The sequence below is a fragment of the Cherax quadricarinatus genome, chromosome 34 (assembly GCF_038502225.1).
Source record: "Cherax quadricarinatus isolate ZL_2023a chromosome 34, ASM3850222v1, whole genome shotgun sequence".
NCBI lineage: Eukaryota > Metazoa > Arthropoda > Malacostraca > Decapoda > Parastacidae > Cherax > Cherax quadricarinatus.
In genome coordinates this window covers 274,887-289,827 of record NC_091325.1, presented here as the reverse complement: position 1 = coordinate 289,827, position 14,941 = coordinate 274,887, and positions in this window count along the sequence as shown.

The window sequence follows — 14,941 nt, the reverse complement described above, 5'->3', positions numbered from 1 at the left end:
GGCCCAAGAAAAGATCTCCAAGCCCCAGAAAAGGTCCCTAGGCCCCAGAGAAGGTCCCAAGGCTCCAGAAAAGATCTCCAGGCCCTAGAAAAGGTCCCAAGGCCACAGAAAAGGTCTCCAGGCTCCAGAAAAGGTTCCCATGCCCCAAGAAGGTCCCCAGGATCCAGAAAAGGTCCCCAGACCCCAGAAAATACCCCCCAGCCCCAGAAAAGGTCCCCAGGCCCCATAAAAGGTCCCCAGGTTCCGGAAAAGGGTCCCAGGCCCCAGAAAAGCTTCCTAGGCCTCGAAAAGCTACCTAGGCTCCTGAAAACGTCCCCAGGCCCCCGAAAAGGTCTCAAGGCCCCCAGAAAAGCTCCCTAGCATCCGAAAAGGTCCCCAGGCGCCAGAAAATGTCCCAAGGCCCTATAAAAGGTCCCCAGGCCCAGGAAAAGCTTCCCAGGCCCAAGAAAAGGTCCCCCGGCCCCAGAAACTCCCGAGGCCCCAGAAAAGCTCCACAGGCCATGAAAAGCTTCCCAGGCCGCAGAAAAGGTCCCCAGGCCCCAGAAAAGCGCCACAGGCCCTGAAAAGCTTTCCAGGCCGCAGAAATGGTCCCCAGGCCCCAGAAAAGCTCCCAATGCCCCAGAAAAGCTCCCCAGGCCCCAGAAAAGCTCTCCAGGCCCCAAAAGGCTCCCCAGTTCCCAAATAAGCTTCCTAGGCCCCAGAAAAGCTCCTCAGTCCCCAGAAAAACTCTCCAGGCCCCAGAAAAGCTCCCCATGCCCCAGAAAAGCTCCCCAGGTTTAGGGAGGTAATTAGGGGCCTGGGGAGGTTATTAGGGGCCTGGGGAGGGTATTAGGGGCCTTGGAAGGGTATTACGGGACTCGGGAGGTTATTAGGGGCCTGGTGAGTTTAATTGGGGGTTTGGGGAGGTTATTAGGGGCCTGGGGAGGTTATTAGGAGTTTGGGGCTATATACAGGGCCTGGGGAGGTTATGCGAGACCTGGGGAGCTTATACAGGGCATGTTGAGATTATCAGGGGCCTAGAGAGGTTGTTAGGTGCCACGGGTGGTTATTTGGGGCCTGGGAGGTCATGTGTGGCCTTGGGAAGTTATTAGGGGCCTTTGGAGGTTATTAGGGGCCTGGGGAAGTTATTAGAGGCCTGGGGAGGTTATACAGGGCATGGGGAGGTTATCAGGGGCCAGGGAAGGTTATACAGGGCCTGGAGAGCTTATACAGGGCCTGGGGAGATTATCAGAGGCCTGGGCCCCAGAAAAGGTCCCCAGTCCCCAGAAAAGCTCCCAATGCCCCAGAAAAGCTCCCCAGGCCCCAGAAAAGCTCCCCAGGCCCCAAAAGGCTCCCCAGTTCCCAAAAAAGCTCCCCAGGCCCCAGAAAAGCTCCTCAGTCTCCAGAAAAACTCTCCAGGCCCCAGAAAAGCTCCCCATGCCCCAGAAAAGCTCCCCAGGCCTAGGGAGGTAATTAGGGGCCTGGGGAGATTATTAGGGGCCTGGTGAGGGTATTAGGGGCCTTGGAAGGGTATTACGGGACTCGGGAGGTTATTAGGGGCCTGGTGAGTTTAATTGGGGGTTTGGGGAGGTTATTAGGAGCTTGGGGGCTATATACAGGGCCTGGGGAGGTTATGCGAGACCTGGGGAGCTTATACAGGGCCTGTTGAGATTATCAGGGGCCTAGAGAGGTTGTTAGGTGCCACGGGTGGTTATTAGGGGCCTGGGAGGTCATGTGTGGCCTTGGGAAGTTATTAGGGGCCTTTGGAGGTTATTAGGGGCCTGGGGAAGTTATTAGAGGCCTGGGGAGGTTATACAGGGCATGGGGAGGTTATCAGGGGCCAGGGAAGGTTATAAAGGGTCTGGGGAAGTTATTCGGGGCGTAGGGAGGTTATTAGGGGCCAGGCTATGTTATGCGCTGCCTGCGGTGGTTATTATGGACTTGGGGAAGGTATCAGGAGCCTGGGGATGATACATGGGGCCAGGGGTGGTTATGCAGGGCCTGGAGAGCATATACAGGGCCTGGGGAGATTATCAGAGGCCTGGGCCCCAGGCCTCAGGCCCCAGAAAAGATCCCCAGTCCCCAGAAAAGGTCCCCAGTCCCCAGAAAAGATTTTCAGGCCCCAGAAAAGGTCTGCAGGCCCCAGAAAAGGTCATCAGGCCCCAGAATAGGTCCCCACGCCCCCAAAAAGGTCCCCAGGCCCCAGAAAAGGTCCCCAGGCCCCAGAAAAGGTTCCCAGGCCCCCGAAAAGTCTCCAGGCCCCAGAATAGGTCCCCAGGCTCTGAAAAGGTCTCCAGGCCCCAAAAAAGGTCCACAGGCCCCAGAAAAGGTCCCCAGGGCCCAGGAAAGGTCCCAAAGCCTTGAAAAGGTCCCCAGGTCCCACAAAAGGTTCCTAATCATCAGAAAAGGTCACCAGGCCCAAGAAAAAATCACCAGGCCCCAGAAAAGGTCCTGAGGCAACCAAAAAGGTCCCCAGGCCTTACAATAGGTCTCTAGGCCCCGAAAAGGTCCCTAGGCCCCCAAAAAGGTCTCCCGGCCTCAGAGAAGGTCCCCAGGCCCCAGAAAAGGTCCCTAGGCCCCAGAAAAGGACCCCAGTCCCCGAAAAAGTCCCCAGGTTTGCGGAAAGGTCCCAAGACCCCAGAATAGGTCCCTAGGCCCCAAAAAGGTCCCCAGGCCCCAGAATAGGTCCCCAGGTTTCGAAAAGGTCCCCAGGCCACCGAAAAGGTCCCAAGGCTCCAGAATGGGTCCCCAGGCCCCAAAAAAGTCTCCAGGCCCCGAAAAGGTCCCCAGGCTCCCAAAAAGATCCCCAGGCTTCCGAAAAGGTCCCCAGGTCCCAGAAAGGTTTCCAGACCCCAGAAAAGGTCCCCAGGCCCCAGAAAAGGTCCACAGGCCCCAGAAAAGGTCCCCAGGCCCCAGAAAAGTCCCCAGGCCCCAGAATAGGGCCCTAGGCTCCAGATAAGGTCCCCAGGCGCTAGAAAAGGTCCCTTGGCCCCAGAAAAGGTCCCCAGGCCCTGAAAAGGTGCCCAGGTTCCAGAATAGGTCCCCATGCCCCGAAAAGGTCTCCAGGCCCCCGAAAAGGTCCCCAGGCCCTAGAAAAGGTCTCCAGGCCCCAGAAAAAGTCCCCAGGCCCCAGAAAAGATCTGCAGCCCCAGAAAAGGTCCCAAAACCCTGAAAAGGTCCTCAGGTCCCAAAAAGGTTCCATGCATCAGAAAAGGTCCCAGGCCCTAGAAAAGGTTCTCAGGCCCCAGAAAAGTTCCACAGGCCCCAGAATAGGTCCCCAGGCCTTGAAAAGGTCCCCAAACCCCAGAAAAGGTCCCCAGGACACAGAATAGGTCCCCAGGCCCCGAGAAGGTCCCCAGGCTCCTGAAAAGATTCCCAGGCCCCAGAAAAGGCCCCCGGCCCCGAAAAAGATCCCCAGGCCCTAGAAAAGGTCTCCAGACCCCAAAAAAGGCCCCTAGGGCCCAAAATAGGTCTCCAGGCCCCGAAAAGGTCCCCAGCTCCAAAAAGGTCCCAAAACCCTGAAAAGGTCCTCAGGTCCCAAAAAGGTTCCATGCATCAGAAAAGGTTCCAGGCCCTAGAAAAGGTTCTCAGGCCCCAGAAAAGTTCCACAGGCCCCAGAATAGGTCCCCAGGCCTTGAAAAGGCCCCCAGGCCCTAGAAAAGGTCCCCAGGCCACAGAATAGGTCCCCAGGCCCCGAGAAGGTCCCCAGGCTCCCAAAAAGATCCCCAGGCCCCAGAAAAGGCCCCCATGCCCCGAAAAAGGTCCCCAGGCCCCAGAAAAGCTCCCCAGGCCCCAGAAAAGGTCCCAAGGCTCTGAAAAGGTCCCCAGCTCCCCGAAAAGGTTCCTAGGCATTAGAAAAGGTCCCCCAGACCCCAGAAAAGGTCCCCAGGCCCAAGAAAAGGTCTTTAGGCCTTCGAAAAGGTCCCCAGGCCCCAGAAAAGGTCCCCACGGCCCAGGAAAGGTCCCAAAGTCTTGAAAAGGTCCCCAGGTCCCCAAAAAGGTTCCTAATCATCGGAAAAGGTCCCCAGGCCCCCAAAAAATCACCAGGCCCCAGAAAAGGTCCCCGGCCCCCGAAAAGGTCCCCAGGCCCCAGAAAAGGTCCCCAGTCCCCAGAAAAGGTTCCCAGGCCCTAGAAAAGATTTCCAGGCCCCAGAAAGGGTCCCCAGGCCCTAGAAAAGATCCCCAGGCCCCAGAAAAGGCCCCTGGCCCCAAAAAAGATCCCCAGGCCCTAGAAAAGGTCTCCAGACCCCAAAGGCCCCTAGGCCCCAAAATAGGTCTCCACGCCCCGAAAAGGTCCCCAGCTCTCCAAAAAGGTCCCAAAACCCTGAAAAGGTCCTCAGGTCCCAAAAATGTTCCATGCTTCAGAAAAGGTTCCAGGCCCTAGAAAAGGTTCTCAGGCCCCACAAAAGTTCCACAGGCCCCAGAATAGGTCCCCATGCCTTGAAAAGGCCCCCAGGCCCCAGAAAAGGTCCCCAGGCCACAGAATAGGTCCCCAGGCCCCGAGAAGGTCCCCAGGCTCCCGAAAAGATCCCCAGGCCCCAGAAAAGGCCCCCATGCCCCGAAAAAGGTCATCAGGCACCAGAAAAGCTCCCCAGGCCCCAGAAAAGGTCCCAAGGCTCTGAAAAGGTCCCCAGCTCCCCGAAAAGGTTCCTAGGCATTAGAAAAGGTCCCCCAGACCCCAGAAAAGGTCCCCAGGCCCAAGAAAAGGTCTTCAGGCCTTCAAAAAGGTCCCCAGGTCCCAGAAAAGGTCCCCACGGCCCAGGAAAGGTCCCAAAGCCTTGAAAAGGTCCCCAGGTCCCCAAAAAGGTTCCTAATCGGAAAAGGTCCCCAGGCCCCCCAAAAAATCACCAGGCCCCAGAAAATGTCCCTAGGCCCCCGAAAAGGTCCCCAGGCCCCAGAAAAGGTCCCCAGTCCTCAGAAAAGGTCCACAGGCCCTAGAAAAGATTTCCAGGCCCCAGAAAAGGTCCCCAGACCCCAAAAAAGATCCACAGGCCCCAGAAAATGTCCCCAGGCCCCAAAATAGGCCCCCAATCTCCGAAAAGGTCCCCAGGCCCCCAAAAAGGTCCCCAGGTACCAGAAAAGGTCCCCAGTCCCCAGAAAGGTCCCAAGGCCCCAGAAAAGTCCCCAGGCCCCAGAATAGGTCCCCAGACCCCAAGAAGATCCCCAGGTCCCCGAAAAGGTCCCAATGCCCCAGAATAGGTCCCCAGGCCCCAGAAAGGTCCCCAGGCGCCCGAAAAGATCCCCAGGCCCTGAAAAAGGTCCACAGGCCCTCGAAAAAGTCTCCAAGCCCCAGAAAAGGTCCCCAGGCCCCAGATAAGGTCCCAAGGCCCCAGAAAAGCTCTCCAGGCCCTAGAAAAGGTCCCCAGGCCCTAGAAAAGGTCCCCAGGCTCCAGAAAAGGTTCCCACGCCCAGAGAAGGTCCCCAGGATCTAGAAAAGGTCCCAGAGGCCTTAGAAAATACCCCCCGGCCCCAGAAAAGGTTCCCAGGCCCCATAAAAGATCCCCAGGTTCCGGGAAAGGTCCCCAGGAACCAGAAAAGCTCCCCAGGCCCCGAAAAGCTCCCTAGGCCCCTGAAAACGTCCCCAGGCCCCCGAAAAGGTCCCAAGGCCCCCAGAAAAGTTCCCCAGCATCCGAAAAGGTCCCCATGCCCCATAAAAGGACCCCAGGCCCCAGAAAAGCTTCGTAGGCCCAAGAAAAGGTTCCCCGGCCCCAGAAATGGTCCCGAGGCCCCAGAAAAGGTCCACAGGCCCTGAAAAGCTTCCCAGGCCGCAGAAAAGGTCCCCAGGCTCCGGAAAAGGTCCCCAGGCCCCAGAAAAGCTCCCAAGGCCCCAGCGAAGCTCCCCAGGCACAGAAAAGCTCCCCAGGCCCCGAAAAGCTCCCTAGGCCCCTGAAAACGTCCCCAGGCCCCCGAAAAGGTACCAAGGCCCCCAGAAAAGTTCCCCAGCATCCGAAAAGGTCCCCAGGCCCCATAAAAGGACCCCAGGCCCCAGAAAAGCTTCGTAGGCCCAAGAAAAGGTTCCCCGGCCCCAGAAATGGTCCCGAGGCCCCAGAAAAGGTCCACAGGCCCTGAAAAGCTTCCCAGGCCGCAGAAAAGGTCCCCAGGCTCCGGAAAAGGTCCCCAGGCCCCAGAAAAGCTCCCAAGGCCCCAGCGAAGCTCCCCAGGCACAGAAAAGCTCCCCAGGCCCCGAAAAGCTCCCTAGGCCCCTGAAAACGTCCCCAGGCCCCCGAAAAGGTACCAAGGCCCCCAGAAAAGTTCCCCAGCATCCGAAAAGGTCCCCAGGCCCCATAAAAGGACCCCAGGCCCCAGAAAAGCTTCGTAGGCCCAAGAAAAGGTTCCCCGGCCCCAGAAATGGTCCCGAGGCCCCAGAAAAGGTCCACAGGCCCTGAAAAGCTCCCCAGGCCGCAGAAAAGGTCCCCAGGCCCCGGAAAAGGTCCCCAGGCCCGAGAAAAGCTCCCAAGGCCCCAGAGAAGCTCCCCAGGCCCCAGAAAAGCTCCCCAGGCCCCAAAAGGCTCCCCAGTTTCCAAATAAGCTCCCTAGGCCCCAGAAAAGCTCCTCAGTCCCCAGAAAAACTCTCCAGGCCCCAGAAAAGTTCCCCAGGCCCCAGAAAAGCTCCCCAGGCCTAGGGAGGTAATTAGGGGCCTGGGAAGGTTATTAGAGGCCTGGGGAGGGTATTAGGGGCCTTGGAAGGTCATTACGGGACTCGGGATGTTATTAGAGGCCTGGTGAGTTTAATTGGGGGTTTGGGGAGGTTATTAGGGGCCTGGAGAGGTTATTAGGAGCTTGTGGTGATATACAGGGCTTGGGGAGGTTATGCGAGACCTGGGGAGCTTATACAAGGCCTGTCGAGATTATCAGGGGCCTAGAGAGGTTGTTAGGTGCCTCTGGTGGTTATTAGGGGCCTGGGAGGTCATGTGTGGCCTTGGGAAGTTATACAGGGCATGGGGAGGTTATTAGGGGCCAGGGAAGGTTATACAGGTTATTAGGGGCCAGGCTATGTTATGCGCTGCCTATGGTGGTTATTATGGACTTGGGGAGGGTATTAGGAGCCTGGGGATGATATACGGGGCCAGGGGAGGTTATGCAGGGTCTGGAGAGCTTATACAGGGCCTGGGGAGATTATCAGAGGCCTGGGAAGGTTATTAGGGGCCTTGGGAGGTTATTAGGAGGCCTGGGGAGATTATGTGCGGCCTGGGGAGGATATTTGAGACCTGGGGAGGTTATTAGGAGCCTGAAGAGGGCATTAGGGGCCTGGGGAGGTTATTAGGGGAATGGGGAGGTTATACAGATTATGGGGAAGTTATTAGGGGCCTGGGGAGGTTATTAGGGGCTTAATGAGGTTATGTGCTGAGTGGGTAGGTTATTCGTGGCCTCGGGAGGTTATTAGGGGCCTGGGGAGGTTATTAGGGGCATGGGGAGGTTAAGTGCAGCCTGGGGAGGTTATTAGAGGCCTGGGGAGGTTATTAGGGTCCTGGGGAGGGTATTAGAGGCCCGGGAAAGTTATTAGGGGACTCGGGAGGTTCTTAGGCGCTTGGTGATGTTAATTGGGGGTCTCGGGAGGTTATACTGTGCCTGGGGAGGTTATTAGGGGCCTCGGGAGGTTATTAGGGGCCTGGGAGGTTATTAGGAGCTTGGGGACGATATACAGGGCCTGGGGAGGTTATGCGAGGCCTGGGGAGCTTATACAGGGCTTGTCGAGATTATCAGGGGCCTAGGGAGGTTGTTAGGTGTCTCGGGTGGCTATTAGGGGCCTGGGAGGTCGTGTGTGGCCTGGGGAAGTTATTAGGGGCCTTTGGAGGTTATTACTGGCCTGGGGAAGTTATTAGGGACCTGTGGAGGTTATACAGGGCATGGGGAGGTTATTAGGGGCCAGGGAAGGTTAAACAGGGCCTGGGGAAGTTATTCGGGGCGTGGGGAGGTTATTAGGGGCCAGGCTATGTTATGCGCTACATGCAGAGGTTATTACCTGGAGTTTACCTGGAGAGAGTTCCGGGGGTCAACGCCCCCGCGGCCCGGTCTGTGACCAGGCCTCCTGGTGGATCACAGTCTGATCAACCAGGCTGTTGCTGCTGGCTGCACACAAATCAACGTACGAGCCACAGCCCGGCTGGTCAGGAACCGACTTTAGGTGCTTGTCCAGTGCCAGCTTGAAGACTGCCAGGGGTCTGTTGGTAATCCCCCTTATGTATGCTGGGAGGCATTTGAACAGTCTCGGGCCCCTGACACTTATTGTATGGTCTCTTAACGTGCTAGTGACACCCCTGCTTTTCATTGGGGGGATGTTGCATCGTCTGCCAAGTCTTTTGCTTTCGTAGTGAGTGATTTTCGTGTGCAAGTTCGGTACTAGTCCGTCTAGGATTTTCCAGGTGTATATAATCATGTATCTCTCCCGCCTGCGTTCCAGGGAATACAGGTTCAGGAACCTCAAGCACTCCCAGTAATTGAGGTGTTTTATCTCCGTTATGCACGCCGTGAAGGTTCTCTGTACATTTTCTAGGTCAGCAATTTCACCTACCTTGAAAGGTGCTGTTAGTGTGCAGCAATATTCCAGCCTAGATAAAACAAGTGACCTGAAGAGTGTCATCATGGGCTTGGCCTCCCTAGTTTTGAAGGTTCTCATTATCCATCCTGTCATTTTTCCAGCAGACACGATTGATACAATGTTATGGTCCTTGAAGGTGAGATCCTCCGACATGATCACTCCCAGGTCTTTGACGTTGGTGTTTCGCTCTATTTTGTGGCCAGAATTTGTTTTGTACTCTGATGAAGATTTAATTTCCTCGTGTTTACCATATCTGAGTAATTGAAATTTCTCATCGTTGAACTTCATATTGTTTTCTGCAGCCCACTGAAAGATTCGGTTGATGTCCGCCTGGAGCCTTGCAGTGTCTGCAATGGAAGACACTGTCATGCAGATTAAGTAAGTAAGTAAGTTTATTCAGGTATACACAAATACAGTTACATAGAATTATCATACATAGCAGCATATGTGTAGAGAACCTAGGATAACCCAAAAAAGTCAGACAGAGTGACTTATTTCCATTGGGGTCCTTTAGATTCGGGTGTCATCTGCAAAGGAAGACACGGTGCTGTGGCTAATAACGAATATCCACTAGGAATTTTTATTGACCTAAGAAAAGCTTTTGACACAGTAGACCACGACATCCTACTCCACAAACTTGACCATTACGGTATAAGAGGCCATGCGCTTGCTTATTTCAAATCTTACCTTACTAATAGGTATCAGTATGTTACCATTAAAGACACAGCATCAACAACACGGCCACTTGATACTGGAGTTCCGCAGGGAAGTGTCCTTGGTCCCCTGCTCTTCCTCATATACATCAACGATCTTCCAAACGTATCCCAACACCTGACGACACGACTTATGTCATCTCTCACCCTAATCTTGCCACCCTCAACACCATTGTTAACGAGGAGCTGATCAAAATATCGACTTGGATGACAGCCAATAAACTTACGCTTAACACTGACAAATCCTACTATATTATGTTTGGTAGCAGAGCAGGAGATGCACAAATTAACATTAAGATCGACAATACTCTAATTACCAGACATAATGAGGGCAAATTCCCAGGCCTATACCTAGACAACAACCTGAATTTCAGCACCCATATCCAACACATAACCAAAAAAGTATCCAAAACAGTTGGGATCCTCTCCAAGATACGATACTACGTGCCGCAAAATGCCCTTCTCACACTATACCACTCACTTATTTATCCATACCTCACCTATGCTATTTGTGCTTGGGGATCAACTGCAGTAACACACCTAAAGCCAATAATAACCCAACAAAAAGCTGCAGTAAGAATAATCACTAAATCCCATCCCTGGCAACACCCCCCCCCCCACTCTTTATAGATCTAAACTTACTCCCTGTTCAGTACATCCACACTTACTACTGTGCAATCTACATCTACAGGACCTTAAACTCCAATATCAACCTTGACCTAAAACGCTTTCTTGATAGTTGTGACAGAATCCACAGGCATAACATCAGACACAAACATCTCTACGACATTCCCCGTGTCCAACTAAATCTTTACAAAAATTCAATGTATGTCAAAGGCCCTAAAATCTGGAACACCCTACCTGAGAACTCTAGAACTGCAGACACATTCATCACCTTCAAAACTACCATTAGAAAACATCTTATCTCCCTAATACACCCCATCAACTAACTACACGAATACCACCTGGTGGTTCACACTTACACTCACTCACCCACTTGACCATAAACAGAAATACTAATCTCAATCTTAAAATAATGAATCCTGTGATACTCCAATACTGAAACTATGTACTGTGCCAAAACAAAAGCATTCACATTGCTAAACTCACAAACTAGTATTTAGTCACTTAGCCATAATACCAACTTGCCTCATAATTTGTAATATTTTAAAATAAAGAATTAAATTAAGTCTGCCCGAAATGCCTAGCCATGCTAGGCGTTCTAGTGGTACACTCTGTAATCATTATTTAACTACATGTAAACCACACAACCAAATTCTGTAAATTCAACATTGTAATCTTTATACAGAATAAACTTTGAATTTGAATTTGATATGAGGATGAGGAACAAGATGGGAGCGAGTACTGTGCCTTGTGGAACAGAGCTTTTCACCGTAGCCGCCTCGGACTTTACTCTGTTGACTACTACTCTTTGTGTTCTGTTTGTGAGGAAATTATAGATCCATCTACCAACTTTTCCTGTTATTCCTTTAGCACGCATTTTGTGCGCTATTACGCCATGGTCACACTTGTCGAAGGCTTTTGCAAAGTCTGTATATATTACATCTGCATTCTTTTCGTCTTCTAGTGCATCTATGACCTTGTCGTAGTGATCCAATAGTTGAGACAGACAGGAGCTACCTGCTCTAAACCCATGTTGCCCTGGGTTGTGTAATTGATGGGTTTCTAGATGGGTGGTGATCTTGCTTCTTATGACCCTTTCCAAGATTTTTATGTAATAAAGTTGGTAGAATTACCGACAATATGTAAAGTAAAAGGACACAAGTGCAACTAATGTGACATTTATTGTGGCAACGTTTCGCTCTCCAGGAGCTTTATCAAGCCATTACAAACAATACATGGACACAGAGGGTATATATAGGATCAGAGTGAGGTGAATACTAGTGAGGTACCATTTCGATGTTCACTAGTGGTAGTAGTAGTGGTAGTGACAAAAGTAATACAATATGGTAGAGCAATTAATTCGTACATGAGTAAAAGGATATAAAAGCTATTACTTGGGTAACATAAAAATAGGTTGGACAAATATAGACTGGAATGAGGCAGCTTGTTTCAGTGTTCACTCTCTGTGCTGTGTGTAGTATAACAGGAGAGACTATGTGATGGCAGGGTTTACTGTTTTCAGGAGGATTCTTGCTAAGACTTCGGAGATGGTGAAGCTGCCGTTGTTTTGTTTAATTGTATTCGAAACAGCGATCAGTGCTGATTCAAGGCACTTGCGTGTGCGGAAATTAGTTTCTTTAATCACTAATTGGGCGTCTCTGAATTTCATGAGATGATTGGTGGAATTTCGGTGTTGTACACAGGCGTTGTTTAAGTTGTCGTTCCTACATGCGTAAATGTGTTCATTGAGGCGGGTGTCGAGGTTTCTTGCTGTTTCACCTACATAGATCTTGTCACAGCCTCCACAGGGTATAGTGTAAACTCCTGCATTGACTGGTTCGTGGTGCTTGGTTTTTTATGATATGGGATGTTAGTGCTATCGGTCTGTAGTTCTTTGCTATTGCTTTACTGCCTCCTGTGTGGAGTGGGGCTATGTCTTTTGTTTCTAGTAACTCTACATGAAGGGCAGATTATTTTGCCACTAGTACTCGACATGAAGGGCAGATTATTTTGCCACTAGTACTTGACATGAAAGAGAGATTATTTTAACATTCAGGGCAGTGCTAAAACCGTGAGGGTCATAATAATAACAAATTGGCATATAGGTCGTACTCATTGTTCATCGTACACAGTATTATATTTATGTGTGGAGTTAATCCAGTAGGGATAGGCCTATTTAGGACTGTTTCTGCTAGTCTATGGGTCAGTGTTAAATTCATGTAGGAGATTTAATCCAGTAGGGATAGGCTTATTAAGGGGTGTTCCTGCTAGCCCATGGGTCAATATTATATTATGGGGAGAGTTAAGCCAGTAGGGATAGATCTATTTAGAGGTGCTATGTACCTCTGAAATCTTTTGACTGCCACCCACAGCATGGGTATGGGTTGCAAAATAAAGATATTAAACTGAAAACTGAGGTGTTCCTGCTAGCCAGTGGGTCAGTATTGCACTCATGGGGAAGACTTAAGTAATAAGGTAGATGCAGATAAAAATTTTTAGAGAAACAGTTTGAGTTTCCAGGCAGCACAGTATGACCCCTGTGAATTTACCACTGACTTTTAATTCAAGCAGTTTTATGGTAATGTTTGCATACGTAATTCTTACCATTATTATAATCAAAACCAAGCGCTAAGCCTACTGGGGCTATACAGAGCTGCTAAATTCTTACCATCCTTCTAAGAAAATCCATGGCTTGAATTAGTTTGGGTTAACCTATGGAGGTATCTAGTATGTGAAACCTTTCAAGGACTTGTGCACTGGGTCCTAAGAAGCAAGATCACCACCCATCTAGAAACCCATCAGTTACACAACCCAGGGCAACATGGGTTTAGAACAGGTCGCTCCTGTCTGTCTCAACTATTGGATCACTACGACAAGGTCCTAAATGCACTAGAAGACAAAAAGAATGCAGATGTAATATATACAGACTTTGCAAAAGCCTTCAACAAGTGTGACCATGGCGTAATAGCGCACAAAATGCGTGCTAAAGGAATAACAGGAAAAGTCGGTCGATGGATCTATAATTTCCTCACTAACAGAACACAGAGAGTAGTCGTCAACAGAGTAAAGTCTGAGGCAGCTACGGTGAAAAGCTCTGTTCCACAAGGCACAGTACTCGCTCCCATCTTGTTCCTCATCCTCATATCCGACATAGACAAGGATGTCAGCCACAGCACCGTGTCTTCCTTTGCAGATGACACCCGAATCTGCATGACAGTGTCTTCCATTGCAGACACTGCAAGGCTCCAGGTGGACATCAACCAAATCTTTCAGTGGGCTGCAGAAAACAATATGAAGTTCAACGATGAGAAATTTCAATTACTCAGATATGGTAAACATGAGGAAATTAAATCTTCATCAGAGTACAAAACAAATTCTGGCCACAAAATAGAGCGAAACACCAACGTCAAAGACCTGGGAGTGATCATGTCGGAGGATCTCACCTTCAAGGACCATAACATTGTATCAATCGCATCTGCTAGAAAAATGACAGGATGGATAATGAGAACCTTCAAAACTAGGGAGGCCAAGCCCATGATGACACTCTTCAGGTCACTTGTTCTATCTAGGCTGGAATATTGCTGCACAGTAACAGCACCTTTCAAGGCAGGTGAAATTGCCGACCTAGAAAATGTACAGAGAACTTTCACGGCGCGCATAACGGAGATAAAACACCTCAATTACTGGGAGTGCTTGAGGTTCCTAAACCTGTATTCCCTGGAACGCAGGAGGGAGAGATACATGATTATATACACCTGGAAAATCCTAGAGGGACTAGTACCGAACTTGCACACGAAAATCACTTGCTACGAAAGCAAAAGACTTGGCAGACGATGCACCATCCCCCCAATGAAAAGCAGGGGTGTCACTAGCACGTTAAGAGACCATACAATAAGTGTCAGGGGCTCGAGACTGTTCAACTGCCTCCCAGCACACATAAGGGGGATTACCAACAGACCCCTGGCAGTCTTCAAGCTGGCACTGGACAAGCACCTAAAGTCAGTTCCTGATCAGCCGGGCTGTGGCTCGTACGTTGGTTTGCGTGCAGCCAGCAGCAACAGCCTGGTTGATCAGGCTCTGATCCACCAGGAGGCCTGGTCACAGACCGGGCCGCGGGGGCGTTGACCCCTGGAACTCTCTCCAGGTAAACTCAAGTAAACTGGACAAGAACCTAAAGTCAATACCTGACCAGCCGGGCTGCTGTTCGTACGTCGGGTTGCGTGCGGCCAACAGTAACAGCCTGGTTGATCAGGCCCTCATCCACCATGAGGCCTGGTCACAGACCGGGCCGAGGGGGAGTTGACCCTCCAAACCATTTCCAAGTATACTCCAGGTATACACCCTTGGTAGAGCCCTCTATCCTACCAGGATCCCAGCTATTCATCTGGTAGGAGTCAGGTCAGGTTAGGTTAAGTGAGGTTAGGTTATGTGAGCTTAGGTTAGGTTAAGTTAGGTTGGGTTAGATTAAGTGGGGTTAAGTTAAGTTGGGTAAGGTTAGGTTAGGATAGGTTGGGATAAGTTAGCTTAGGTTAAGTAAGTTTATTCAGGTATACACAAATACAGTAACATAGATTATCATACATAGCAGAGTATGCGTAGAGAACCTGGATAACCCAAAAAAGTCAGTGACTTATTTCCATTGGGGCCCTTTAATACCTTATTATTATACTATAAAGGAGATAATTTCTTATTATTTTACTATGAAGGGAATATACTAGGAATAAGGTAAAATGATTTATTTATATTTACACTTATATTAGCAAAAAAAAAAAAAGACAAAAAAAATAATTCTCCTCCCTTTCTGTCGCTACATTCATGGGCTCTCTTCTTGAACTAGTTCATGCTATAACTGGCTTTGACATGTGCAGGCAGTTTGTTCCATTTCTTTACTACTGTACAATAAAAGGTGTTTGAAGCATGGCCACTGATTGAGGGTAGTACAAAGTTGTGCTCTCTCCCCCTAGTACTATGATTGTTTTGGTTCCCAGCCTTGACAAAATTGGCAGCAAGATATTCTGGACACTGAGAAATTTTATGAAATTTGATTTAACTTCAGTGTTTTATCGCAGTTATGTGCCGTGTAGGT